Raw genomic sequence first — 27,919 nt, 5'->3', positions numbered from 1 at the left:
TGCTAAAACTTTAAAAGGATCCAATTAAATGTATTTAATTAATTAACTAATTAACAAATTCACTTGTAAATTCATACACTACTGATTCTGTACTGGAAGAATAAGTGCTGTAGGTTTTGGAGGATATGCTGTATTTTCATACATAAAGAAATTGAATCCTTGCTTTTAGTGCAAAATGCAACTCAACCTTATCTATGGAATCATGATCAGCAACTTCATAATATGAGAATCAGACAGGAGTATCATACAGAGGTCACTCCACAGGAGGGAGACATGCCAAATGGTATGCATGAATAGACCAGGCAACAACATTTTGGTCAGAACCCTCCCCTGAAAAATGCAGCTTTCGGTCAACCAAAATATTTCACAAATTTGTGTTGAATTCATCTAACTGTTTCAGCTGAAAAAGAAAAACATAAAATCATTTTTTTTGAGATATCAGAATGAAACATTTTGATTTTGTTTGAATTTTACTTCAAATTTATTTTTTAAAATAGGTTAAAAAAATCAAAACAAAACTAAATGTTTCATTCAGACCAAACAAAACATTCCATTTGATTGAAACATTTTATTTTTCAAATTTTGTTTGCTGAAAAAAAATTTGTTTCAAGTTGTCCTGAAATGAACACTTTTTTCATTTTTCATTTTGGCCAGCAAATGAAGAATCAGTTAATAATTTGGTAAATCAGTTATTCGCACAGCTCGACTCACTACATCATCTGCAAACAAAAAGATACTTGGCAACATTAAATCAGACCATTTTAATTATATGACATTGAATGTTGATATCAGTTAGGCTCAAATTATAAAACAGTTCTCTGAAGATTTGTTATGGAGCATAATCTCCTAATGCTACAGAAGACCATGTATCCTTTTATTAAGAGGTGCCCCCTCAGTGTTGTGCTTCATTTTTTTCTACTGTCTTTCCAATTATTGTCCAGCTGTTTTGCCTCCTGAATTTCCTACCCACTGTGAGTAACTCAGGTAACTAAGCTGCTAGAATCATTGGCAGATCTATGCTGCCATAAAAGGAGGAAGAGGCTACAGAGAAAAGCATGCACAGACTGAGGCGAGGGTGTAAATGGGGGCTAGCAGAACCACAACAATTGCCCATGTTTGCTGGAGGATGTGCTAATTCAACTCATCACCTCAACACCCTTGGCTTTTGGTAGTTCTGTGGAGCACTGGCTGTGAAGTGTAGATGCCTGTCCAACCCTAAGGTGAATTTCCCTGCCCCAGAGCTCAGAGAACCACCCTGACCACAGGGAGGTATAATTTTCACCAGCATTAGTAACTCTGGCTCATCATGTTGTGTCAGATCAGAACCAAATTTTCCACTGATAAACCTTAATTTTTTTCCAACTTTGGAGTGGGTGTGATTTTTATTTATTTAAATATTTGCTTCAAGCAATTGTTGCATTCTTGCAATCTCATGTCCTTCCAAACTCAGCCTCCATCTTTGGAATATAAAAATCCAATATCTGGATAACAGAGCTGTGTGTGTCAAATCTAAAGTAAGAGAGACAGGGTAGGTGAGGTAATATCTTTTAATAGACCAACTTCTGTTGCTGGAAAGAGACAAGCTTTCACTCTTCCATAGAAGAAGAGCTCTGTGTAAGCTTGAAATCTTCTCTCTTTCACCAAGAGAAGTTGGCCCAATAAAAGATATTATCTCAACCACCTTATCTCTAATATGCTGGGACCAACACAGCTACAACAACACTGCAAATCTAAACTAACACATTTAGCAGCTATTGTTGTTATACACCTCCAAACAGTTATTTTTCCATGCACTCTTCCTTTACTGGGTTCAGTCCTATTAAGAGCTAAGCACAGTTGTTTGGAGATCCAGGAAAGCATTTATACACATGCTTAAAAATTAATTGTGCTTAAGTACTTTGCTGACTGAGGCAAGAATGTTCAGCACCTTGCAGGATCAAGCCCACAGTGATAAGACTGCCAAAAAACTACTTATGTATTTTCTCAGCAACTCTGAGGTTGCTAGAATGGTATTCACTGAATTCAAAATAGAGCTAAAATTCAGACTCACTTAGCAAGAAACTGTGATTTTCCTGCTAGACATTGAAGGAGTGATTTAAAAAAAAAAAAGTTACTGCAGCCATCTATTGGGTGGATCCGGCACAGAAGTCTATCTTTTTGCACTCTCTCTAGATTCTGTCTAAAAGACTCAGCACCTCTGAATCCACTCTCTTGTACACCAATTTTACACTGGTAAAATGCAATTAATTTTGATTGAGATACTCCAGATTTACACCTGTGCAAGTTAGAGAAGATCAGGCCCAAAAATAATGTTTCTTTCGGTAGTGAAAAAGTGTGGTATCAAATTCAACTACATACTATAAACCAAATATAACATTCTGGGTAGTCACCAAATGGTACTATTATATGTAATCTCAGAAGTTCTGTTTAGCTTCTAAAGGTTATATCAGAACAGGAAAGCTAAATATTATACTGAAGAGTTTATAAATAAAAACAAATCTCACTAGTCCAATGTAGATGTTGTAGTCAACATATTTTATAGTGACCCTACCTCTACCACAAATACAGTTGGATGTGACTGTTTGATATTTTACTACTTTGCGTTTAATTTATTATTGATTAAAGTTTTAGAGGAAAAATTCTAAAGACTTTGTTAAACTTTGGAAAGATTTCTATGATACAAACTCAATTTATATTAATTAGAAGATGTAGAGAAGATGTGCAGGAACTCTGACATTTCAATACTAACTGATTACAGTCACACAATTTTGTTAGTACTATACTTCTATCCAGCTCTGAAGACTGTACAAAGAGAATCATTTGGTGGAAGTGATTGGAGCATATAATCCATAGAAACATAGTCTAAATTCAACTTGTGGAATGACACTGTCCTTTGGATAACACTTTCCTGTTTCCGGTCATGTGGCCAGAAGCAGGAAGTTCATGAAGCAACCAGCCGAGAATAAGCTGCCCAACACTACCTTGGCAACTGGAGAGTCGGGCAGCTTAATTTCTCGGCCAGTCACTTTCATGTGACTGGAAGCTGGAAGACCTTGTTTTTCCACCAGGCCCACCCGAGTCAGCCGCAGGCTCTGCCAAAAGATAAGTAAGTCCTAAAAAAAATCATAAGTTTGGGAGGGCAATGTCCCCCCATTCCACCCTCAAACTCCGCCCATGGTTAGACATCGACAAGAAGTCAGTGAATACAAGGGGGGGATGTAGGAAGATATGGATTTAAAAAGAAGCACCAGGCAGGGTCTCCAGTAAAGCAAAGACCAAAATTATGTACTCCAACAGAATAGATGACTCCATAAATATTATATTAGATAATCAAATGCTAGAACCAGTCAGTCACTTTGAACACCTCAGCACAGCTTTCACAAATCATAATGACAACCCTGCAATAGTGCAAAGAATATCTTTAACATGGATAGCATTTAGCAGGGAAAAAAATTACTCACCAACTGAAAAAGACCCCAATGAGGTTAAAAAAGAAACTTTACAATACATATTTCACCCCCTTGCTGTTACTAGGAACTGGGTCAGTGATACAGAAAAATTGTTTTCACTATAGTTGAATTTTTCAAGCCCTGATGTATTTGTAGGGTCAAACTCTGTTTTCAGGGATACTTATGTAAATCCAGAGAAACTTGATGGTAGACAATGGAGTTACTCTGAATTTGTGCCAGTATAGCTGTCAGCATAATCTAGCCAGGAGAACTGGTAAATGAATGCAAATTTATCTGTAATTAAGACATTCTCAATGTAACTCTTCAAAGCGTCAAATTAATATGCCTAAAGATCAGAAACTTGTGGTATTTTTCATTACAGGAAATATCAGCCACCTAGTCAACCTTGCATTTGAGGGCAAGTTTTATGACAATTCCTTTCAATAAAACACTGGAATTCATATCTTTCTAAATAAGTGTCTGTCAACACATTATCTAATTGCTATTTATATTCCATGCTAGATCAAGAAGATAAACACAAAACCAGTATAGCTTGTAGTAAGTGAAATTCTGAATATTCTTTTACCTACTGGTAGTTCTTATAAGTGAAAGCTGTGCACTGTCACTAAATGAAATGTAGAGAGAGGGGAAACAACCACTAACTGCTTCAGGTTAGTTTAAAAACAAACAAATAAATAAAAACACCTTCCTTTGAATGAGTTATTCCACAAGTGTCAATTATGAGGTTTCCTGCACCTTCCTCTACTACTGGCCATTCTTGGAAAAAAGATGCCAGATAAGACATACTACTGGTCTTATTTTAGTAAGGACATTTCCTATGTTCTGCATGTTGCTGGAGAAGGATGAAGAGGATGAGAGGCAGAAAAGTGTGGAAACATGATAAACATTATGAGCCCCAAAATGTGTATTTACTCTAAAGATTTTATGTTGGAGTTTCTGGTCCATACGTGATGCACAGTGGTATTAAAATGGCCAGAGCTGGTCAGTGGGGAATTCTACCTGTGCAGGGATGCTCTCTATTCATGGAGGTAGTTCTGCTCTGCCACCTCCTGTGCCAGCTTTCCTATTGGCTCCAGCTTAAGGGGATGGAGCATGTTGGGGCATTTTGAGGGTGGGGCATGGGTAGTGATTCTTCACTTGCTTAAAGTCCCTGAGAGAGCTGCAATCCAGGAATCACAATTAGGTCCCTTTTCTGTTCAGACAGAGTGGAGAATCAAGCTTTTCATTTTTAGTATTAAAATAAAGAAAAAATCAGAAGAGAGTAACTGCTTGCCTAGTGGATCAATCTTGTAATTTATGAGTGTGAAATCATACAAATATTTTTTTTATTTCTTATGTATGATGTCATAGACACTAAGAGGTATTTTTCCCCCTATGGAGAACGCCATGTATTATTAACATTCGCAGACCAAAGTAGATACACACTATAATCAGAGTGTAAAAATTGGGTTGAATGGCTGCCAATAAACAATTAAAAACATTTTAGTTGCCCAAGCTTGCAATTTACATTTATTTGAAGGCATTCCCTTTGCATGCGCCAAAGCTATTAAAGTTGGTTGCAGATGCTTTCTTGGATATAAACAGAAGAAACACTAGAGTGCTTCTTGTCTGAGCTACTAGAAGTTGTAGTATTTGGCACTATTATATAATCCCTCTAATCAAAATTGTAACAAGTTGGAGGGCTGTAAGACCCTAGATAGGGATGTAGGGCTCTCTTTTATTGAGCCATCGTGAGGTCAAGAGACTGAAACCTGTATAAAGATGCAAGGTACTTACTTTTGCATTATACTGCCACGTTCAGTCTTGTTAATTAGAAAAAGGATACGACAGGAATTGGAGGTCCCTTTTTCAAAAGGAAGAGGTGGGCCTTAAAGGAAGATGCTAAAACAGCCAGGCTTTGATAAGACTCAAATATATGTGGTGCTGTTCTTTGAGTTACCAACAAGGACAAACCTCCAGAAGAGGTAAATTTGGACTAATATTCATGGGGCAAATTCTGTCTCCTCCCTAGCTCCCCTGTGCCATATTTGTGGTGTAAAATTGCCATAAAGATTATGCAATCAGCCACGGGGAGAATTCCTCCAGTGCTAGAACAGAACAGGTCTACTGTGTGCAGCCCTACACTACCCCCTTGCAGCCTGTAGAGTAGAGACATAAGTTGGTGTCTATGTAGCATGGAATGCTACGGAGATTCAAGGCTGCATGGGAAATCTATATTCTGGCATTTCCTAAGTTTTGAGTGCTTGATCGTAACATTTTTTCCCATTAACTGCGTGTGTAATTCCTTAGGCTAAAAAAGCTGTCTGAGAAAACAAATTACATCACATGGAAACATACTGACATCCACATCGGTCATCAGCAGAGCTGGAACCTTTACAGGGGTTCTCATACATTTTTTGCTGGGACCCCCTTTGAAAATATTTTAGGCTGTGATGACCCTCCCGCAAAAGTAATGACCCCCCCAAGCCATGTCACCCTTACTGGCAAGCGTAGGGGCTCACAGCTCTTGACACACACACCCATAATAACCTCAGAGCGCCATGACCCCCAGTTTGAGAACCCCTGATTTAGACCAATCCAAGAACGTCTGCTACATGAATTAATAGTAATTGATAGCAGTAGTAGGTTGTCATTCTCTATGTGGACTAGCAGTAGAGGGGGATGAAACACAAACTTTGCTAGTGAGTTTCAATGACAAGCCTCTAAGTGAGCATGTGCAAACTGCCATTTTTCAAAGGCTTATGGCTTGGCCGAATTTGGGCAGCTTTTCATGAGAATAGAGAAAGGAATATTCCTGGCAGAAAAATGATCTCCACACCATATTTCAAGCTCTTCTTCCAAGGCACAGAGATACTACAATCTTTCAATGAAACGGTTGTAAGAATTTGTTTTAACATCAGAAACACAACCCATTTCCCCCAGTCCTGTATTTAGAAACAGCTGAACCATTTTTGCTGAAATTTAAAAAAGCCTGAGGCAGACACGCAGCATAGAAAATTTCAATCTAGACAGTTAAATTTGGTTCAAGTTATAAGCACCTGAAAAAATGGTCTTACAATGGCAGCCCTACCAGTACCACCTATAATAACTATGTTAAATGATATAGCCTCCTTTAAAATTATGAAACTGAGATGTATATTTGAATAATACTTTAAGTTAAAATAAAGTCTTCTTTAAATCAGATAACATTCTTCATTCTCCATTTGGACCAATCTGGCAGATTCCTTCACTCATGAGGATGCCAAATAAGTAGGCTTTTTAGAGATAATTATGCAGGGACCTGATGGTAGTGGTGGTGGAAATCTAATCTCCAATCAACAGACAGGGCCCAGGGAAACTCTACAGACTGTTATTTAGCTGTTATTCCAGCCCTTGGGCACAGAGTTTGTGGCTAATGGATTTCATGCAAGTCAAACCAGCAAAAACACCCTCACCTGAATTCCAGCATGCCCCTAAGCTGCAATCACACTGAGCTACATGAAGCCCAGTTCTACCACATGTAGAGCACATAGAGTCCCTCAACATACTTACTTTGTACCTTAGGCACAATGCATCCACAGCTTTCCTGCTGCAGATGAAAGCTCACTGATCGTGGCTTGATTACACTCATAGGAACAAACGGTTATTAATTAGGGTAAGGGAAATATCAACAGAATACACTGTAATTATTTAGAGAAGGCAGATACTGTAATCTAGTCTTCACAGAAGAAATGTTGATACTGGTGTAAGTCAATACATATGATCGCTGAAACCATCAGGGTCAGCTTTTACAGATAAGTGTCCTTTCTTGCTGTCAACTGATCCTCTAAAATATGATACTTCTACTTGTGTCTCTTTTATAATCAAATGATTTTTTTAAAAAGCAATAAATTTTTCATGTCAGGAAAATCATCTCTCTAACCAGGGCTGCTGACCATCTTCAAGAAATCCACTAAAATGTTGAGCAAGAGTTTTACAAAAACCACCTAAATTTTTCTGATGCTATTGAAAAAATAATAATGAGAATGGATGAACATAGTGCAAAGCAGATAGTGTTTTTGCATTTTTTGTGCCAAATGCGGCGATTTTTTGATAAGAGTGATGGATCGAGTCTGGGTGAGTTTGTTTAATATCTGTTGTGGACAGAATCTTGAATGAGACTCAATCAATCACCTTTAACAGGAAATCAGGACTGATGCACTAAAACAATATCTGTTATGCACTGAGTTCATCTATCACAATCCTCTTGTGCAACATTGCAGAGCAGATACAGTCTTGTGATTTGTGGAATGACGGGTCAGGGTGGACTCTATAGGTCATAGCTGCTAAAAAAAAAAAAAGAGACACTTTGATACCACTGTCTCTGACCACAAACTGCACCTGCCTATCACCTGTTCAAAGATTTTAAAACAAAGCAAAGGCAATTAAATGATTTTGCTTAGGCCAACTATCTGAATACTTGAAAGTCAAAAAGTCCTTCTCACTTTGAATAAACTGTAAAATATGGGTTTAAAGCTGCACCCATTGAAATGAACAGCTAAACTCACACAGAGTTCAAGGTGTGCCAGACTGGACACTAGATTTGCTTAATCTGCATTAGGTGACACATTTTATATACCTGATCTGTGGTTTGACATCCTTTAGGATTTTTAATAATTTTAAATTCTTTATAACTAAGACTGTTAAACTTCAGTGCATTTCTCATACTAAATAAGAAGTAGTCAGGTTGTTTTATCTATGTCACAGTTGCACAGGCATACACAGGCACTGCACACAGTTCCAACATACGTGAATGCATTTAGGTGTTTGTGTGTCTGAATTAAATGTGCCCATTTAAAATATCAGGAACTAAAGGATAAAATTGTTGCTTATTAGCAATTAGCCACTGGAATGGAAAGAAAAAAGAAGAGAGAAAATAAAATTTACCGAACAATATGAAACATGTCTCCCAAATGTCAATGCCCTTCCATTTAAATTTAGCATCTATCTATCTCTCATATTTGGATGTTGAACCTAATAAAAAGCAGCAGTAATTTTGAACTATGAGGGAAAGAGTTTCAAAGGTGGACAGTGTGGTTAGGATCCTAACTCCCATTAAGACCCTATGGAATTTAGGTGCGTCAGTGCCTCGTGTGCTTTTGAAAATCTCCTTCTGAGTAGTTTACTAGTTAACTAGATAATTATTATCTGCATTTGGACAGGGAAAAAAAATCCAATGAATGGCAACCACTGATCTATCACAGTTCTTTTATCACATAGTACATTTGTCTTTTAAATTAAAGTTTTCATGTATAATAAATAAGGTATTGGTCATTAAATTGCATTCCCTTCTCCCCCACTCCATTCTGCAGAATGCCTATTATAAAAGGGAATTCTTTAAGTCTGCAATAATTTTCAAATCAGATTATCTGCATAGGACTCCCAAAGGTAGATGGAGTAACATCTAGAGTATGAAATAGAACTAAAGCCTGGGTTTTGAGAAATGTTCAGTTATATGCTTCACTGCCTTAGCATTGTCTTGCAAGACATCAGAAGAACTCAACAGAAAGAGCTTTATGCAAGAACAACATGGAACCCGTATGAGCTTCCGGGATTTACAAGATTACAGTGCCTTGACAGGTTCAACACCACAGCAATCCTAAAGGAACAAAGAAGTGAAGAAAACACAGACTTTGCAGATAAGGTTACATCTAATGCAGGAGTCAACTGACTTCAGATTCCAATTCTCCTCACCACATCCGAAAGATAGCCTTTTAGTTACTGGGCATTTAAAAGTGAAACATGAATAGCTTTCCTATTATTAGAAATGAATAAACCAATGACTAGAGTGGAACCCAAAGTCTGCATGTTAGAAGGATCACCAAAGCAGAACATAATAGAAAAAAGGGAAGTACTTTCCTAGAGCTAGGTCATCCCTTCCTTTTTAACCCTCAGCAGATGGGATGAAGACCAATGGAAGTGTCTGGATTTTGGTTCATATACAGAGGGACTGATCATAAGTGGTATCATACTCCATTCCTTCAAGTCTCCAGAATCCCCCTGATCTACTTGTGTTTGGAGCTTTGTGGCACACGTGGTGGTTGAAAGTGGCAGAGTTAGAGCATTATCATTCTCTATGCCATCCTGATCCTCCATATCCATGAGAATTTACCATGACCATAACACAATGCCTGACGTTTTCATCCCTTCATATGTAATTCCTTACTGAAGGGAGCTGTACATAGCGGCTAGGAAGACATCTGAAGCACTACTGCCATTGGTGAAGTGGGTCCAGGAATTAACTTAGTCAATGAGCTTTTGTGAAAAGGCCTCAGACCTTCATGGATGTCACTGTGGGTTTCTGCTGTGGATTGTGGGACATCTGTGAATTAAGAGAGCCATTTCCTTTTCCTGTCTTTACAAGGGTAAACTCTGCCTCCATCTCCTGATAAAGTGATTCTAAAGACACTCATGAAGTTTCCTGGCCCTTTCTTTAGATTTTCCCGTATCAGGCATGATCTTTACCCCGTGAATAAATTATTTCTAATTCTACTTAACTTGTGCCAGCCAGTTCATGGCAGGTAGTTTAAACATGGGATTTATTTTATACTGTAGTGAAAATAGCTGCTTGATAATGATTTTGGTTTTTATTTTCCATTTACCTGTCTTATGAACAACATTTTGTCAAAGCCTATCAACCTTATTGATCCAAACATTCCAGGAAATAATTTGCTGTTGTGAATGGTCTTGGTTATTGTTTTGCATAAAATTGATTGAATAAGCAATATTAATGCACTGTGAAGCTTATGAACAGTGACAGGTTTGGAGGAGAAGAAACTATTGGAGAGCTGAGAAATCTCACACGTCTTCACTTTGGCACTGCCTATGTCTAGCTCAAAAATGTATTTCAGTTATCTATAAAAAATTATTACAAATTCAATTATTCATTTAAACACTGACAGCGCTGGAAGCTCAAGTTCTATATTAATGCACTCAACAGGCACAGCATAGGGAATGACAGATTCAGTTTCTTCATATTGCACTACCAATGTTCTATTTAGTTTATAACATTTGCCTTGTTCTTAAATGTCAATGTTCCATATGCTATAGACTCAGTCCTGCTTTAGAGAGGACCCATTACTCCAGTAGTTGGAAGGAAAAATTTATGTCCACTCATTTATTTCTCTGTGCTGAACACTGTGAATAAGTGCCTATTGGGATGCTTTTTTCATGATGTGGACACCTCTCTCGCCACTGTGAATTAGACCGAAGCCATCAATTCATTTCATGTAGCCCCTGGAAAGCCATCAGAAGATAATGCTACTGGCTTTGGGTCAAACACTGCACTGATTTACCCCCATATGCTCCACACAAATCTTGATATGGTAGTGAGAAGAAAATTTCATCTCTAGGTCACAGGTTCTAACTGATTCCACAGGTTAAATCTAGTCCTTAATATTAATATCATTGCACAGAATTTTAAATTGTATATGGCTAGCAACACTGCAGTCCATCCTGTATGTGCTGTATGCAGAAATATCTTTGTTTCATTTTTCAAAATTGGTGTTATTTAGCTGATTCTATGGAATATCCTAACAGCATAATATTACACTAATGGTTTTAGTGTGTTATTCTGTATTGTTGGTTCCTAAACTACCTTTTCAACTTTAACCTGGGTGAAAACATGGCTCAATTTAGATGTTTGATGGTCTCAACCTAATGCCTAATGGATATTCTTTCCCATCATAAAATTATCGCATGATTTGGCCAGACTGGCAGCAAACACAGAAACACACTCCAATGGATGGTGTGCACTCTGATGTATCGGTAGAGCTGCTTGATAAGGTTACATGGCACCTAAATACAGCACATCTCAATGAACATATAAGCAATCGCTCTCTTTCCTGTACATTTAAGTTAAACACATTCACACAAAACTGCTTGGAAAAAATAGATATTTGGCTTACATAATCAAATGGTATTGCATATACTGATACATCACATAATTGGTAAACTTTCACTGCAGAGCACTATAAGACCAAAAAGATTAAATATACTGTTTATCAAATGTCAACCTATAAATACAACATGACATTAAAATACTGGTGCTTCTGTAATCAAAGCAAATGTAGTCCAAAAAAGAAATAAAACATTTATGGCACACAGACAGTTGGTGAGTAAGATTTTGAAGTTAGTATCAGCAATAAATTACATGAATCTCAAAATGAAAACTAGTATTTTTCTGTCATCACGGGGAATTGAAGTAACATCCTTTTGTTACCTCTTATAAAATTAGAAACACCTTAACTGAATTCTACTATTTTTCTAAATTAAAAACCTGGTTTATAGCATGCTGTTATAAAATGTGGTTTTACCCATAATATTGTCTCTTGCCTCTTTCCTCCCATTCACGTCTCTTCTCCCCTCCACGTCCCCATCTACATAAATAATTCAGCATGTTATAGACAATCTTTGAACTTGCTCCTGAAATAGCATAAACTTCACGACCTTCTGGACATGCTGCAAAAGCCATTTGTTTGACAGGGATTTGGGGGAAGGTTGCGGGTGTGTTCCTGGGAGGGTTAAACAAGCTATTTTGTTACTTTGATTTATTGGTTGGCTGAATTAATTCATTATCTGTATGTAATTTTTTTGATGCTGCTTTGCCAAACATTTTTACTATAATTCTAATTATTATAGTGCCTAGAACTATGTGTATGGGCATTTTTATTGTTATTTAAATCTAAATAAATAATCACTGCCTTTGAACCTGACTCACTGGCCATTAAAGTCAATGTAAAGGCTTATTTAATGCAATGGATGCTTGATCAGGCCCTTTGTCAGCAGGTTAGTTTCCCATTTCAAAGACATCATCTACACTTCCTGTGTAGCATCGACACCACACCCTCTCTGATGTTTGATTTAATTAACAAACAAAACAAACAACATAACAATGTAAAATCTAATCCAAGCTATGTTCAGAGGGTTGGTTGGCCTACAGGGTTCTTTCACATAGTGAAACCTGTTTGGGGTTGATAGACCTCAGTCCACCTTTGACAAGCTTAACCCCTTCCCAGGTGGAGAGAATGACGGTCAGGTGACCCAATCAGACGTTCCGTAGATAAGGAAGAGGCCTGGAAAGAGGTGTTGTGGGTGGGTGTTGGCAGAGATTTTTAGGCACTGCTCGGAATAAGAAGCCCGAGTCAGAAGGCTTTTGGAGAAGATAGAGAAGGCCAAACTGCAGACAAGAAGTGCTGAGAGGCCAGGAAGACAAACCCTCAGGGAGAAGGATCTGTGCCCAGATTGCAGCTGGTGTGAAAACGGAACTTTAAAGAGAGGACAGAACTTTAAAAGGGAGGGTCTAGGCCCAGCTGAAACCAGGATGAAGGCTTTGTAGGTTTGAGTTCTATTTTGAAAGACTTTGTGCAGAACTTAATAAACTAGACTCCCAGAGAGGGAATATTTTTAATATCTGGGCAGTGTGGATTTTTAATGGGCTCTGAGCAAAAGAGAAAACTGAGGCAGGGAGCCACAGAATTACCCCTAGCCAGCACGGGGCAATACGAGAGGCAACCAATCTTTTTAGAGATTCATAATTGCTATGTAAATATCAATTGTCATTATTATTATTATTATTATTATTATTAATCTACAGCCTATTCATATGCCTGGTGAATAGAACTTCCCTCCCTCCCCCAAATATCAAATTCAAATAATTATAGAGTGTTGCAAAACTTTATTCTACTATTTCCTTTTCCTTGCAACTTTCTGTGGTTTAAAGAGATGATTTTAGAACTTCTGTATATTCCTGAAAGCAGAGATGAGGAGTTTGAATACCCAGACACTGCTTTGTATTATCTGGAGAGCTCATTGGCTTGCATGCATCCTATTTTGGAGCACCCAAAGGGACATATACTCGACAAAGAACCTCTGTATATTCTTGAAGGCAGAGATGAGGCACTTGAATATGGTACGGAAGGAAATGAGATGTCAATGAAGTACTAAAAGAGAAGTGTGCTTGTATTAGATGGGGGTGAATATAGTCAGAGCACTAGAATGAGAACAGAGAGTTTGGTTGTAACATTTTAAGCAGGCTGACGGGGAGCAGGAAAGGCCTATAATAATCTAGGTGGGAAATTAAAAAGTTATAGACAAGGGTTTGGCAGGAGGAAGGGCTGGAGTTTAGAAAATGTAGAGGAATAATTCCTATGATTGCTTAACAGCTCGACAGTAAGACAGAGAGAGGAGTAGAGGACAACAATGGGTTGGACAATGGGATGGGTTTCAATATATGGAGCTTCCTGCTACTCTGTCTAGGGAGAATTGCAATTTCTTTCTGAGAGGGAGCTGTCTATGGAAACATGAAGAAGGAGTGCCATCTACCAACCTTGTGGATCCTGAGGATAGTAATGTCCAGTCCCATAAAAGGATCAGCACCTCCATGCTTTACCTCTGATCCCTCCTTTCCCATTGCATAGTTGGTTCCATAGGTACACCACACTATGCCCTGCATAAACCCCTTTCCTCACAAGGAATGTATATGGCCACAGATTCTAAGTTAATGCTGGTTCTAGATCTTGGCTACAACTTACCTGGCATACAGTACTGCACTCACTGCTGGCTGACTGGGAGTAAAGGAAAAGACTTGGTGGGTTTGGGCCTATTGTAGTCTTAATCCAAACATATTGCCATTGCATTAAACTTCCTCATGCATATACTTTAATTCAGTTCAACATCCTACCACTGTTTTTGATTTACTGTCTAACGAGAAAAATTCCTGGTTCCTCTGCATAGTGCTGTATAAGGTTACCAAGACAGCAAGATACTGGTTGTATACGTTCAAATCATTTTAAGTGACTATGGTTCAAAGTAACAAACATATTTGAACTCTGAGTACAGTAGAAACTTAGAAAGACATTAGGCAGATGTTCCTGACAGGGCCTCAAAATGAGGAAAGCTATCAGAGCCCATAACAAAACATGCCTGTTTCTTTGGGTCACAAAACAGAGAACAGAAAGATAATATATGCCCATGTAACCTAGTATCTGCACAACACCACTGGTCTCTGACATTTAGATTAATTTGCTTAGTGCAGGAGAAGGGAAAAATTGCGACACAGAATCAGTATGATGGAGCACACCAAAATCAAATTTGTGTACTGAATAAGTGAATGATTGCATGTTTATTGCTCCAATAGGTGAAAGTCCTATTTGCTAATGCACCCTAGAAGTACCTGTTATTTTACTACATTTCTGAAGAAAAGAACTGCCTCATCTGGCATAATATAGATTTTCCTTTTATCCACCAGAACTAAATATATTATTAACTACTGCACACAACTAAAAGTCAAACACGTTTGCATCCCTTCATTAATTGTCCTTACACACAATACTTTGGTTGATTCCTGTTCTTTGGACCCCCTTCTGCACCAAACTCCTCTTCATTACATCACTTCTCTCCTTCCAAGGAATGCTTTTTACTCCCATTGCTAGCTTCCTGCATCTAATCTAATTTAGGCCATTATTTTCAGACATTCATTCTAGTGAAACCCCACCAAGAATGCATTTAGTCCTTAATTATTTCCAGATCTGGAAATGCACTCATTTTTACACAAAGGCCCCTTTACACCACGCTGGCAGTGTAAAACAGCCTTAAAGGGGATGTAAATCATATTTCTGTCCACCCTAACGCCCCTTTACATCACCAATACAGTGAAAAGGGGCCTTCGATTCCTAGATTCTAAGGGCAGAATGGACCATTTTGGTCATCTAGTCTGACCTCATGTGCAACACAGGCCATAGGAGTACCCTGCATTAAGTCCTAGTTTAAATGAGAATGTGGATCCCTGTTGCTAAATATAGAGGATGCACGTCTACAGGCCAGAATTCCATGTCAAGTCTTTCAGTGAGGGATCCATAATCTTTAGACTGTAAGCTCTGTAGGGGAGGGACTGGCTACTACTCTGTGTGATTGTAGAGTGTCTAGCACACTGAGGCCTGATCATGCTTGGCCCTAGGCACTATCATATTAAACATGACAATTTTATTAATTATTAATTATTATTATGATTAATAGCAATAAAGAACCCCTCTGTCTTAGGATGTGCCTCTCCAGTGTACCCCTTTGTGGCCTGTTATGGCCAGACAGGCACATTGCATTTAGTGCCCCTTGGGGTTTTTACAGACAATTACCCAGACTAGATGAGTTCAACCCCTCTTTGGGGAGTGGTATATTCACTCATTCTCTTGAAGGTAATTCATTCATTTAGCCATTCAAGTTCATATGCACTCTGGGTCCACATGAGTGTCCTGGTCAGTTTCCTCCCCTCTTCAGGAGGTCCCAGCCCTCCTCCTGGAGCTGGGTTGTACTTCAGACAGTCCTTCTGACCCCCTCCTTAAGGCAGCAGCCTACTAGCTCTGCTCTTTGGAATTGGAATTGGAATTGTACCTTAGGCCAGCTGTAGAGACTCAGGCAGCTGGCCCTTTTCTCAGTCAATCCTTCCACCCCCCCGAGCTTGGAGGGTTAAGTAAGCAGGCTTCTCCTGCTGCTGTCTTATCCCTGCTAACTCAGAATCCTGCATGAGCCTTCTTACTCCCAGCAGTGTCCCTGATCTGCCTGCTATGAAGGAGGCAGGCAGTATCTATGCTGGCCACTTCTCTCAAGTAATTCCTTATCTGCTGTGTGAGAGGGGAGCCCAGCCCAACACTCTGCAAGGCTCCAGGTCCTTAAAGATACCATAACAAAATTCTTTCTGAATGATACTTCTTCTGAGACCCCTTTCCCGTCTCCCCAGGTCTCCTCAGACCACCCTAAACTCGTAAAGGAACATGCCGTATGATGGGGAGGACTGACCAATATGCAGTACTGACCTTAAGGCACACACTCTCCCAGAGAATGAAATCCATTCTGTGCAGAGGGTCAGCACAAAGCCAATCTATGATTGGGCTATTAGGACCCTATCCAATGCTCCCAGAAGTGAGTGGAATCAGTACTAAATGGGTCCAAAGTGCTGCTAGCCCTCTACACATGGGTGAATTTCACCCTTACGGAATACTTTTGATCTGAAAGTCTGGCCTGCAGATGTGCCTCTTAACAATATGCTTAGTATCTGAACATAGTAATGTGTGTTTATTATTTTCCTTCTTTCTCACTCACAAAAAGAAAATGCAAATGTTATGACCCCATTACAAAATGTATACTAGTTAGGTGAAAAATTCAGATACATATATCATCAGATAATTAATTATGCACCTACTGGAGACTAGGCTTTGAAACCATTCCCACTTATCACATAAATCGGTATTTGGGGGATATAAAAAAAAAAAAAAAAAAAGTGTTCTGAGCCATTTCACTCCAACAGGTAAGTATTCATTTTTTTATTGAAGCCATATTAATTATCCTCCTTCTGAAGTATTCCTGTCTGTAATGGAAACTATGCATATAGGACTCATGCTATGCATAGTAAAATTTTTCTGAAAATGTGCTTAAAAAGTATTTTGCCTTTAGAGAAAGCAATTTTAAGGTGTTTTTTTAAACAGGCAATATAAAAACAACAACAACTATGAAACAACGTATTTTTTTAAAGAATCTTTTGTTTTCATTACAAGAATATAAAATATGTACTTAAATAAACCACCTATTTGTTTCATAATTGTATACCTTTAGTAAGGATAAGTAAATTTTTCCAGTCAGTTTTTTTTCCTTTTGTGAGTGATTGCATATCTTAGGTTGGGGTTTTCAAAGGAGCCTGGGCCCTGGTCTACACTTAAAAGTTTTACTGGTACAATTATATTGATTAGGAATGTGTGTTTTTACTGACATTGTTATAACAAGGAAAAGTCCTTCTGTGGCTTCGTATAAAGGTGACTTATATCTGTATAGTTTTTCCCATTCCCATAAAGCACCTGATATAACTGCATCTACACTAGACAATTGTATCGCTTGAACTATGTCAGCACAATTAAAGCAGTACAACTTTCAAATGAGACAAGCTCTAAGGAAGACAGCACCCAGCACCCATTGACTGAAATTCAAGGGTATGTGGTTGCCTAACTACCTTAAGAGCTTTTGAAAATTTCAGAGTTTACAATTACATTTACACAAGTGACTCTTAGTCAACAGAGTGCCTTCTTCCAGCCTCATAGCTACATTCTTACAGTTAGCAATGTCAACAGGTGTGGTGGTGTTTGTTTGAGAAGTGGAGATAGAATCCTATAAAAAAGAAAGCCATTAGTACATGGCTCCTTTTTGTTTCTAAATATTCAATTTAAATCTCTTGAAATAAGTGTTTTTCCTTGAAAAATGATCTTTATCCAGTGCTGTGATGTTATATGAGACCTTGTACCAGATAATGTCCAAATAAGAAAAACTTGTAAAGCTGTCCTTTATAAGGATTTTTAAATCTTTCAGGTGCCTTGTTCTCTGGAGTTGTCCTAGATTAATACCCCTGGAAGACAGCAACTGTCCCATCACACTGAGGAGAATTGAGACTTCAGAGTGCTCTAAATTGCATTTCCCAAGGACTTGTATTTTGGCTTACAAGGGGAGTGTTGTTGGTACTTGGGTAGGACTGGTCAAACAATTTCTGTGGAAAATATGTTTTTGATGGAAAATTGGGATTTCAAAAAATATTTTTTTCATGAGAAGTGTCTGTTCTCTTTTGAAAAACTGATTTTTCATCTAAATCAAATGCTGAAAAACCCAACTGAAATATTTTGATTCGGCTATTTTGATCCTGTTGCTGTGTCTTATGGGAGTTGCAGATCAGTTTCCTTTTGTCCCATTATTTTCTACAGATTCAATAGTCAGACTACCTCTCCTCTGAGGTCTCATGGCAAGGGAACATCATGGTGCGTCATGGGAGATGTAGTCAAACAAGGTAGCCCAGCCTACAGAGCAGAATAGGAGCATGAGGCACCCCAACAGCATCTCCAAATCAAAATAATTTGGTTTTTTTACCAAAAAAAAATTAGTTTTTTATTTTTGTCAAAATTTTCCACTAGAAAAAGCCAGTTTCCCAACTAGCTCTGAACCTGCGCCTGCTCAGTATGTATTATTTCCCAATAAACACGATCATATAAACACTAGTTAAGCACATCTATTTGCATTTTTAACTGAGAGGCAAAGGATTGAATGAGTTTTTTGACTGACATACTATTGGAGTTGTCCTAAAGGCAACCCTAACAAGTCTGGGGCAAGGCCCTTGGTAGGGAAATCCAGTATACTTGTGATTCTCCTGCTTTGGCTTACCTGGCATGTGGATGAATAAACTTGTTCAATTTCCAGTATAGAAATACAGACAACCAGGCATCTTTTGCAAAACATCCCATTTATTTTTAAAAATAATAATGGAAGCTAATTAGACAGGCTGTATTGAGCCAATTCTCCAGGAGAAATATCACATCATTTTGTTTTCCCCAAACAAGCTAAATTTCTATACTTTCTGCTTCCAGTCTTCTGATCTTGTTCACCCTCCTTCCCTTGTTTATAATGTTTCCATATAAAGCTTAGCTAGGGGCTGCTTCAAACTAATGCAAAAAGCAGAGTACGACTGTGCATTCCTATAAAAAAAATCAGTGATATAGTAAAGCACTTTTTAATTAGACCACTGTGGTCCTGAACCAGCCCCAAGTTACAAAGATTAAATAATTGCTTGTGGCATTCTCAATGTATGGTTCACTCATAGTTAAAGGAAGATTATCAACTCCACACCTAAGTTATGAGAACTGATGAGGTCTTACTGAGTGGAGAAACTCTCCTTAGCGCAACAAAACAATGAAGTTTTAGGACCCAACTCTTTTGAGAGAATGAACTGTTTTAATTAAGGACTATTTTAATAAAATAAAACTTGAAGAGACATCTAATAAGGCGGCAAATTCTCATTTAAATAACAATTAATTAAACAAGGCCAACATCTTCAAACATAAAGGTCTAAAGTTAGGCACCTAAATAAAAGGTGCTTATTGTTCTGGACACGGTGGCAAATGAGGATAGACACAGGAATGGATTTTAAGTGGCAGTCCACACTTTATTAAACTTAACATAAAGGCCCCTGAAAAATCAATGGAACTATGTTGATTTACACCAGTTGAGGATCTGGCCCTGAGAATTCAGTATATTTGACAGTATATTTCATTTTATTATTTTATTATAGAAATAGTCTACAATCACTCCTTTTTCTTTAGAACAAGCAGTGTGGACTAGTGCAAAATGACGTTTTAATAAATAGCGAACAAAAACAACACTTAAAACTTAGATAGCATTTTCATCCAAGTATATGTAATTTTTTTTACATTACTTTGAACAAAGGGTTTTCAACATATCACAGGGTCTCAAAATTGAAATGAAAAAAAGATGTAATATAAGGAGCGCTTGCAACAATGTAAATGCATCATGGGTAGGTATTCCAGTGTCCGTCCAGTGCCTTTTGGGAGGTTTTGCAGTGCTTTGTGGGATATTAGTGAATCACCCATGGATTTCTGGGAGCAAAGGGTCAAGTTCCCACTAGGCCACTTTCGTCATCTCATAATGTTCCACATGCCATAATTTTTGCACTGTTTTTAAAAATTCCTATAGTCCTGTAGAGCACTATTCAATCTATGCCATCTCTCTGACAGAAGCTTGGAGCCTTCAGAGCTCAGTACAATTCTCATATGCATTGCTAATATAGGATGTGCAATCCTCCAGTATTTGCACAGCATAAGGGAGTATTGCTACAATCGGGATTGCAATGAGAAGGATTTAAAGACCTCTGAACACAATAACTAGTGCTGATGGTGACAGTGAAAAAAATGCCAGCCAAACTTCAGAAAGAAAATGATGTGATTTATGTTGCACAGCTGCTTTGAATTACCAGTAAAACCTAACCCTTGGGACAGGGTGAGTTTGGACACTGATTTATGATCTGGGATAGGGACTTAGCCCATTCACAAAGAGGTTATCAGAAAGGAAAATATTTTTTAAATAAATTCAGTCCCTAAATGCAGATCTTAAGAGCAAACATAGAAAGAATAGTGGGGGAAAGAAAGAAATACACAGATGTTTATAAAGACTGAACTATGAAATGGATAAAATCATGCTATTCGTTACTGTGGAAAGTAACTAAGCAATGTTTACAGTAGTTAAACATATATGTTAGCAATGAATATTCGTAGATTCCAAGGCCAGAAAGGATCACTGTGATAATCTAATCTGACCTCCTGTATGACACAGGTCGTAGAATTTCCCTAAAATGATTTCTTTGAACTAGAGGGACATATTTTGAAAAAACATATCCAAAATTCCAAATATTCTTTGCTTTCAAACATTTTAATGAGTTGTGTTTAAAATTAAGAGTTAAAGCTATGTGATAGGGTTATAAAACAGTAATACACATTCTCAAGTTGAGATGATGACACATACAACTAATCTTTTATTTCAAGACCATGAAAGGTTAGGTGATTAATACATTTGTATTAATACATCATTTGGCAACTGACTATTTGCAGGCATTCACCTAGTTTTTCAGATTATAAATAAATATATGCCTACAAATCTGTCTTGCTGCAAATACCATCTTTTTATTTTCTCACAGCATGAAATCCTTTCCACGGTGTTAAAATATTGTTGAAATGCAAAAGCACAGTTAGTGGATGATGTTAACAGGCTACTTGCTGCTCTGAAATGACAGATGGGTATGGAAGGGTGGTTTTTTTTTTTAAATTAAGATTAATAAACTGAATTCACAGACAGCTGTATAGCTGTTACAGCCTATACTATCAGATTCAATAGTGTCCTTTTATGATGATTAAATATGCTTCTCCTATGTATCAAGAGCAACATTAAGCAATTTTTTTTCTGAAAAAAAGTTAATTTTCTACTTCTTGTTCTGATGGCAACAAAGTGAAGAGAGTCAGAGTGAATAGAAACAGAAGCCTATGGGAGCTGCTCAGCACTTAGCATGTATGAAAACATGCTTACTGATGTAGCCTACAGTCTTAGAAGTCTAATTTTAGGTTCTCATTTTTTTTTAAATGGCTATACATGGGAAAGATAGTCTTGTGGTAAAACCACAGGTAGTCAGGTGCTCCATTTTGCATTCTTTTCCAAGATCTGCCATGGACCTCCAATATAACCTCAGGCAAGCCACATGAGCAGGGATTTACAAAAGTCTTAGGAAGTTAGGTGCCCAAATCCCAAAGAATTTCAAAAGGAATTAGGGACTGTAGGCTCTTCTGAAAATCCCAGAGTTAAACTTCTTCAGTGAAATCCTGGCCCCATTGAAGTAAATAGGAGTTTTGCAGTTAACTTCAAGGAGGCCAGGATTGCACCCTTTGTGACTGAGTTTAATAGGGATACACTTTGCTTTCAGGAACATATGAAAGTTCATTCATTTTTCCATAGTTCTTTAAGATTCTCAGATGGAAGGCACTATAGAAATGCAAAGTATTATTATTATATAGTGTATGTCTTCATAAAGGTTCATAATTTATTTCAAGATAAATAGTAAAAAAAAATACACATTCTATGATAGCACACAAGTACTGGTTTGTTTAAATTTGAGTATTACTGTCCATCCCTTTTTTTGGTTAACCTTTTAAGACCAACACACACACACACACAAAGCAATGCCTTTAATATGGAGACATGTTCAAGATAGTTTACCTTTTAGACCTAACAACATTCACTGTTATTTTAATGTGCCATATAAAAATAACTGTATTATATTAAAATAGCACATTCTGTTATTTGGGGGCTTAGATTCTTTAAGGACAAATACATTATTTAGTTGAAAGCTTAATAGTTTTAATGGAGAATTTTACTGTATTAGGAGTGCACACAAATATATTTTTAATATTTTGTGATGATAGATTTCTAGCATTTTTAGCTTTCAACATTTTTTCAACTATCTTGCCAATGATAATAGCTAACCCACCAGACCATTTCCATCCATTGCTCTGCTTTTTGCTGGTTCTTGTTTTAGCTCTGGTCTCTGCTCTGTAACTCCATCATCATATTTCACCAATTCTTATCTCTACTATTCTTTTTCAAACACATCTTCTCACATGCCTTTCCTACCCAGTGCTGTCTATTTCTATTACTTCTAATTAGGCTATGAATACTGTATTCTTAGATTTCACCTATACCTGATACATACCCCTCTACTTTATGTTACAGCTGTTGTTATACCAGGACATGTGACCACTGAGTTAGTGATAGTCTATAGTAAAATAATTTACCAAGAGTGTGTTTAGGTGAAAATATGCAATAATCAGTGACTGTAAAATGATTAAACTGAATTATTTAAAAACTTATGCTTATTAGGGAGAGAAAAACTGCTTTGTACAGTAAAGTATTCTGTGATGTAGCACAATGTGACTATCAGAAATTGCTATAAACTGATGGCTTGTTTTTTCAGAGGTGCTGAGTACCTAAAACTCTTGTTTAATTGAATGTGTGTCGAGAGATTTCAACACCTCTGAAAAATCAGACCACAGGTCCTTACTAAACATCATACTCAGCTAGTCTACTAATGTATATACTATATACATAATTTTGCATTAAGTTTTCATATCCACATGGTTCACTTGTTGATTATGACAGTAACAATAATTACTTATTATTTAAAGTCTTGAAAATTGCCATAATATCTAAAAACAATTTCAAGTTAACTCTTGCTGTTAAACTTTACTTTTTCAGTACCTTTTAAACATATTTTCCCTTTAGTTACTGTTTTTATTTGTTATTGCTATAGCAGATACTGAGATTTGGACAATAAACCCCACCTTTCATCTACATAGTTTGTATTCTTTTGGGTAATCAATATCTTACTGTAAATGGAGATTATGTATTGAAAAGATGATCTGCACTGAAGGGTGGGCAACTGTTAACTTTGTACAACTATTGAAAACAGCAAGGATTTGTCAAGAACAAATCATGTCAAACCAACCTAATAGTTTTCTTTGACAGGATAACAAGGCTTGTGGATGGGGGGAAGCAGTAGATGTGGTACATCTTGACTTTAGTAAGGCTTTTGATACTGTCTCCCATGACCTTCTCATAAACAAACTAGGGAAATACAACCTAGATAGAGCTACTATCAGGTGGGTGCAAAAATTGGTTGGAAAACTGTTCTCAGAGAATAGTTATCAGTGATTCACAATCAAGTTGGAAGGGCATATTGAGTGGGTTCCCGCAGGTTCTGAGTCTGGTTCAGTTCAGTATCTTCATCAATGATTTAGATAACAGCATAGAGAGTACACTTATAAAGCTTGTGGATGATACCAAGCTGGAAAGGGTTGCAAGTGCTTTGAAGGATAGGATTAAAATTCAAAATGATCTGGACAAACTGGAGAAATGGTCTGAAGTAAATAGAATGAAATTCAATGAGGACAAATGCAAAGTACTCCACTCAGGAAGGAGCAATCAGCTGCACACATACAAATGGGAAATGACTGCCTAAGAAGGAGTATTGCAGAAAGGGATCTGGGGCTCATAGTGGATTACAAGCTAAATATGAGTCAACAGTGTCACACTATTGCAAAAAAAAGCAAACATCATTCTGGGATGTACTAGAGGAGTTTTGTAAGGAAAACACGATAAGTAATTCTTCTGCTTTACTCCACACTGAGAAGGCCTCAGCTGGAGTATTGTGTCCAGTTCTGTGTGTCACATTTCAGGAAAAATGTGGACAAATTGGAGAAAGTCCAAAGATTTAACAAAAATGCTTAAAGGTCTAGAAAACATGACCTCTGAGGGAAGATTGAAAAAATTGGGTTTGTTTAGTCTGGAGAAGAGAAGACTGAGGGGGGACATGATAACAGTTTTCAGGTTCATAAAAGGTTGTTACGGGGAGGAGGGGGAATGTTCTTGTTAACTTCTGAGGCTTGGAAGAGGCAATGGGCTTAAACTGGAGCAAAGGTGGATTAGGGTGGACATTAGGAAAAATTTCCTAATTGTCAGGGTAGTTAAGCACTGGAATAAATTGCCTAGGGAGGTTGTGGAATCTCCATCATTGGAGATTTTTAAGAGCAAGTTGGACAAACACCTGTCAGGGATGATCTAGATAATGCTTGAGTGCAGGGGACTGGAATAGAAGACTTCTCAAGGTCCGCTCCAGTCCTATGAGTTTATGGAAATCAAGTTAAATATATTTTCTTCCAGTCGCTTCATCAGTGATGGTAATAAACTTACGTTCCTTCATAGCTTCTCTTACGTTCATCCCCTTTTTAACTTCTTTCTATGTCCTGGCTTCTTCCTTCACTTGCCTCCAGCATCCTTCTCATTTTTCCCTTATCCACTCCTTTTACTTGCTTCTCCCTCCATCATTTGCACCATCCCTTCACTCGCTCTGCCAAATCCCTCTCCCTGCCAGCTCCCACTTTCAGTTCCTTGTCCATTCTGTCATCCCTACCAGCTGTTCCATCTCATTTGCTTTCCATTTTCTTTTTCAGGCTCAGGACTTTTGGGAACATAAGAAATAGGCCCAGACTCAGAAAAGACTGAGAATAGGGGACTTTATTTGTCTGGGTCAAATCCCTTAAATAAAAGTGCAGTAGAATATAGTAATAGCCGAAACACTGCAATATCACTCTTACAACCTGTAAGAGGAAATCCTGGCCCCACTGATTTCAGTGGGGCCAGCATTTCACCCAGAATGGATTAGTCCATTACTTTGGAATGTTGCCTTCCCTTCTTTTTCATAAAGAAGGGGAAAGGCAGTGCAAATAAATGAGAAGTAATTATATTGACCTGGTGGAGAAATCAGGGCTGGAATGGTGTGGATAAGCTGCAAGTGGAATGGATCCATAGAGACCTATTACTTCAGATGTAAGTGGAACTGGAAGATTTTCAGAGGACTCTGGGGGGAATATTGTTTCTCTGACAGGACATATTACTGATAGCTTGGTAAGGACTTTATAATAATCTTCTGTCCTCCCATCTGTGATAGGGTGTCCCTAGGCATCCTCTTTCCCAGCTTTTTCCTCATAGGTCACAAATTAAGCAATAGGGAAGAAGGCTAGAGTTTCAGAGGTAAATTGCATACCACAGCTGGATATGGGATACTTATTTTTAAAATTCTTAGGTTGTGACTGTGTGGCAGGCAGGGAAAGCCAGTTCCTCATCATGTTTGACCATTTTTTCTGAACTGGCACACCTGGTCATGTAGCATTTCATTAATCACCTCTTGTCAATAGGTTCCAACTGGCATGAGAGGGTTGAATGCATATGAATTCCCTTCCAGTAACATTCTCATGCCAGTGCTCCATTTCTATTAAAAAATATGACATATGTATCATACAAGTTTTCTGCAGACATATCTTGTACAGATACATCTGGACCTTTTTAAAATTACCTTTACACTCACAAATACCCAGAGATAAATATTCCACTCTGGACAGGAGAGGAGGTGACATCCCAGACAAAGACACTGTCATTGTTTGTGGCAGGCAGGGGTTCTGCCCAGGGTGTCTCTGCAGTAGAGGGATCTCAGGAACTTACAGAAGCTACTGTTACTGAACTCCCAGTACAACACTGTGGCGAAAAAAGGCTAACGGATGCATAAACAAGGGACTCTCCAGTTGGAGTAGAGAGGTTATTTTATCTTTGTACCTGGCACTGTGTCCAGTTCTGGTGTCCACAATTCAAGAAGAATATTGGAAAATTGAAGAGTGTTCAGAGAAGGTCACGAGTATGATTAAAGGATTAGAAAGCATGCCTTATAGTGATAGATTCAAGGAGCTCAATATATTTAGTTTAATAAAGAGAAGGTTAAGAGGTGACTTGATTATGATCTTATAAGTACATGAATGGGGGACAAATAATTAATAACAGGCTCTTCAATCTAGTAGAAAAAGGTATAACACAATGCAATGGCTGGAAGTTGAAGCAAGACAAATTCAGACTGTAAATAAGGCGTAAATTTGTGAAGGTAATTAACCATTGGAACAACTTACCACGGGTCATGATGGATTCTCCATCACTGACAATTTTAAATTCAAGATTGGATTTTTTTTTAAAGCTCTGTTGTAGGCATTATTCTGGGGAAGTTCTCTGGCCTGTATTACACTGGAGGTCAGACTAGATGATCACAGTGGTCCCTTCTGGCCTTGGAGTCTATTAATCTATGAAGCGCTGGAATTACTTTTGTTTGAATTATCTGTATTAATGCTGTTTACAATGTCTTTGCTCTACGTAGCTACAGGTCACACTGTTGTAACCCTTATGAAGAAATTAGGTTGCAGTTTTCAAATCTGCCTGAAGGCATTAATTGTAATGAGGATACAGTAAATAAAGGGCCTCATACAATGATGCACTCAGCACAAGCAAAACTATGCAAATTATTGTAATAAAATAATTATCCATCAAATGGATGCTACCTATGGAATCTGAATGGCTATTTTGATAGAGTATGCTTTATCTTTCACTACAGAGTTAGCAGGTTTAGCTCCATTTATTTAGTTTGTTTAGATTTTTAGGCCTTGATTTAGGATATTGCTTAGAAGTAGGCTCATATTTAAGCATTCAGTGAGTAGTCTCAATGAAGTCAATGAATCAGGGCCTAGGAATGCAACAATTTGTCATTAATTTCATTCTCTCTATACAAGTCGCTATATACTTCCCTCATGTATGAAAAACATACTTAATTTATTCTTATGGAAAAGGGATGAACCCAATAGAGTGTACAGAAATTAATATAGCTCAATAAAAATGACTCCAAGTCTTGAGAAAAAAATTGTTTGCTGGTATAAAGGGATAAAACACTACTGAAGCCAACAGAGTTTCACCATTTTATGTCAGCAGGAAATTTGGCCCATATATTATGCTACAAAATAATATCATATCTATACATTTTTAACCCATCCTCTAGAAATCTATAGTACGCCCATACTTCTCTACTAAATTATATAAAATGATTTTAAAATTCCATAAAAAGATCTTCATTCATTATTTTAATAAACAATTAAAAATAAGATGAAGATATGTATGTACATACTAACAGCTTATTATTTTTCATTGTATATTTTTATGAAAAAACAAAATTTTAATGTAAAGAATCCCCGAGTATGTGCTTATTAACTGATTAACATATTTTATAAATCAAAATAAATAAATAAATACATACATATGTTGAATCACATACTAAGATTTATAACAGCATTCCTATTTTTCATTTAAAAGAAGCAGAGTAATTTGTATAACAAGCTACTTTATGTATTTACTTTATTTCCACAAGCTCAAAACTAGAACTATTTTGCTGTCCCACTAAATGAAGATAATTGATATTAGACTATACTGAATTAAAATGATACATACTTTGCACATAACTTCATGGTGTATTTTTACCAAGCCTGAATTGTAGAAATTATGCCACATATAAATAGTCTGAAACATTAAAATGTATGTACCATCGTCAATAGTCAAAAGGTAATTAGATTTAGGATGTGACTGTATTTTGTGAATTAAAAATTCAAACCATAATGAGCACCGTAGTTTAAAATAAGAATTACATG

Source organism: Emydura macquarii, unplaced genomic scaffold (genome assembly GCF_026122565.2).
Source record: "Emydura macquarii macquarii isolate MOO-44397 ecotype Brisbane River unplaced genomic scaffold, CSIRO-AGI_Emac_v2 contig_1348, whole genome shotgun sequence".
Classification (NCBI taxonomy): Eukaryota; Metazoa; Chordata; order Testudines; family Chelidae; genus Emydura; species Emydura macquarii.
Note: the sequence above shows the minus strand (reverse complement) of the source record.